We start from the raw sequence: 2,808 nt of genomic DNA on the forward strand, positions 1-2,808 counted from the left end.
ACTCTAACATGGTAGTTTCCACCACCTATCTAGGGTTGAGCTGATGACATATTTAAAATGCCACCATATAAATCACATTTGAAAATGGGGGACAATTAGCTAGAGCAATAAATACAATGTAGTGAAACTGATTTTGGGAAAGATGTGAGATTGGCCATATTGAAATTACCTTATGGGGATTGAGGAGGTTGTCACACCCCGTCCCAAATTACCCTACCTAAACCTGGGACAAGATGCGATGACAGTAGACCCCGAGCGTGTAATGGAGTCTACCATCAAACTTGTCTTAAACTAAAAACTTAACTTGAACTAAATACCTCGTTTACCTACATATCATAACGAACTAATGAGTTGGGTGGCAGCTTCTGATCCCCTAATCCTTGTTAAAACTCAAAAGCAACCTGATGGGGGAATTTTTTAAAAAAAGGTTGAGTTAAAAATGCCTAGTGAGTGGTGAAATTTATAAGAAAATAATTTTGAAGAAATTATAATCATATTAGATAGAAACATAAGTTTTGTAAATTTACTTAAAACATGAGTAGTTTGAAAACTTGAAAGAGATAACACATATAGTATATCATAAACATATTCTTGCAATCATAAGCATAACCTGTAAATAGATGTAGAACCTAAGAATTTAATAACTTGAAAATTATTGCATAAATAAAATCTTGATCGTTCTCTTGCAATCGTGAACATGAACTTATAAAAACTATCACCAAACTTGTACCTGCACGTGGTCATACTATATACAGAGAAACTCAACGTATATAGTAAAGAAACATGGTTATACTATACATTGATCAAACTTCATATGCATAGCAGAGGAAACGTTGTCATACTACTCATCAAGCAAGGTCAAGGTAAATAGCAGAGACACATGGTCATACGTGCATGCAGAGCAACCCCCAAAAGGTAAAACACCTTGACACATGGCCCAAAGTGTTGCACCCCCTCCCGAGTTTACCTCTCAAGCCCGAAAAGAGGTGTGAGGATGGTAGATACCACCTTTTTGTGAGAACTAGCTTCAACTCAACTTAGGTGAAAATAAAATTAACTTCAAGTTTTCATTAAACAGAAATTAAAGTTTGTACAGTTTCAAGGTTTTACAAATCATTTGCCCAACCCATTTCTACAAATTACTATATAAAATATTTAACTCGTGGCAGACCTCGTCTTCTCGCAGAAACCCAGACTTTTCCCCTACCTGCGAAGAAAAAATATAAAAGAAAAGAATGAGCTTCAAGAAGCTTAGTGAGTGGTAAACAACTTACAAGGTCTCTTACAACCGTTAAGAGCAAAGGCTCAAACATAGTGCATTAATTAAACACAATGAGGTTTTCCCACAAAACCTCAAGCTTGAACGTATTCGTTTCCTGCTATCCCTACATACACTGTAGAAAGTTAATCCCTCTATGTGTACATAGACCTACGTCATATGGGCTAAAAAACTAGACCCGTCGGTACTCTGACTATCCCATGTGAGGTACTTCCTATAGGCTTAGGAACTAGATCCCACGACCTCCTGACCATCCCGTGAGATTATACCACAGGTTAGGAACCAAGTCTTTGACCCCCTAACCATCTTGTGTCACGTATTCTTATCCCATGCAAGCTATGCATATATCTATATATAGAATTTCACAAGAAACCTTTAAAGAATACCACTCACCATTTTGCTACTAGAGATTCTCCTGTTTCCTAAACCTTCTGGCTTCCCAACTTCTTCTAAAAAATGTTGGGCCTACACTAGTCCAATTTAAATTAGAATCTCATGCTTATGGCAATAATAACCTTAGAATATAATCTTGGCCCTAAACTTAGCCTACCAACTCCAACTAATATGAAACTAGGCCTTTGAACATTCTTGGACAACAGTGGGTGCAAGTTAAGGCTACCTTAAGGCTGTTGGGCGCATGGTGTCACGGTCATGCTTGTCCAGGGTTTGTTGCCCATGGTTGCATGCCCGATCCAACCTCCTTCTAGCATACTTTCATATCATGTACTGTATTGGCTTAGTTAGCTTGCTTTCTTTACATTTTCATTGTAAGTGACCACTCGTCCTTTTACATATGCAAGGGTGCCAGTTGACTTTTTGTTCAGAATGCACTATATGGGGATAAGACTAATCATCACTTCCTCATACCCGAAGTAGTACTTTATAAAGCTGTTGTTGTTGCTTATTGCTTTCTAGCCTAGTACAATCTTTCTTTCTTTATTCATACTCACAAAAACTTCTTACGAAAACCTTTTCTCCAAACCCGTTTTCTAAAACCGTTTTCCCTAAAACGGGGGTGGAGGTTGCGAGAGGCACTCGGTGTGCCACCGGCAATCCGTATTCGAGTTGGCTGACTTGTTCGTGAGCGGAAACAAGTGCCGCACAATCGCTAAGAGAAGCTTCCGAAAGAGAAATTGTGACAGTTGGTATCAGAGGCAAGTCGGCTCACAGAGGAAAGATCAGTGATCATGTCGGCGAAGAAGAACCTGACAAGTCCCATGTGGATAGGTTGGTAGAGATGAAAGAGCAAATGCTTTACCTGAGAGAGGTCCCGGATAATGTCCGTTTCCTAGAGACTCGGCTACAAGAAGTTGCTGAGAAAGCCGATGGAATTGATGCGGTAGTGGGCTGCCTAGAGGATTACCCGTCAGAGAATTGATGATGAGGGTAGAGACCCTCGAGACCAAAACAGCACGGTCTGGAAACTTTGAACATGGCGATAGCTCATCGGGCTCTGTTGCCCACATAAAGGAGCGCGTCGAAGAGCTGGACGGCTCCCAAAAAGTAATACTTCAGATGGTAACCGATTT

This window comes from Benincasa hispida, unplaced genomic scaffold (assembly GCF_009727055.1).
Source record: "Benincasa hispida cultivar B227 unplaced genomic scaffold, ASM972705v1 Contig452, whole genome shotgun sequence".
Classification (NCBI taxonomy): domain Eukaryota; kingdom Viridiplantae; phylum Streptophyta; class Magnoliopsida; order Cucurbitales; family Cucurbitaceae; genus Benincasa; species Benincasa hispida.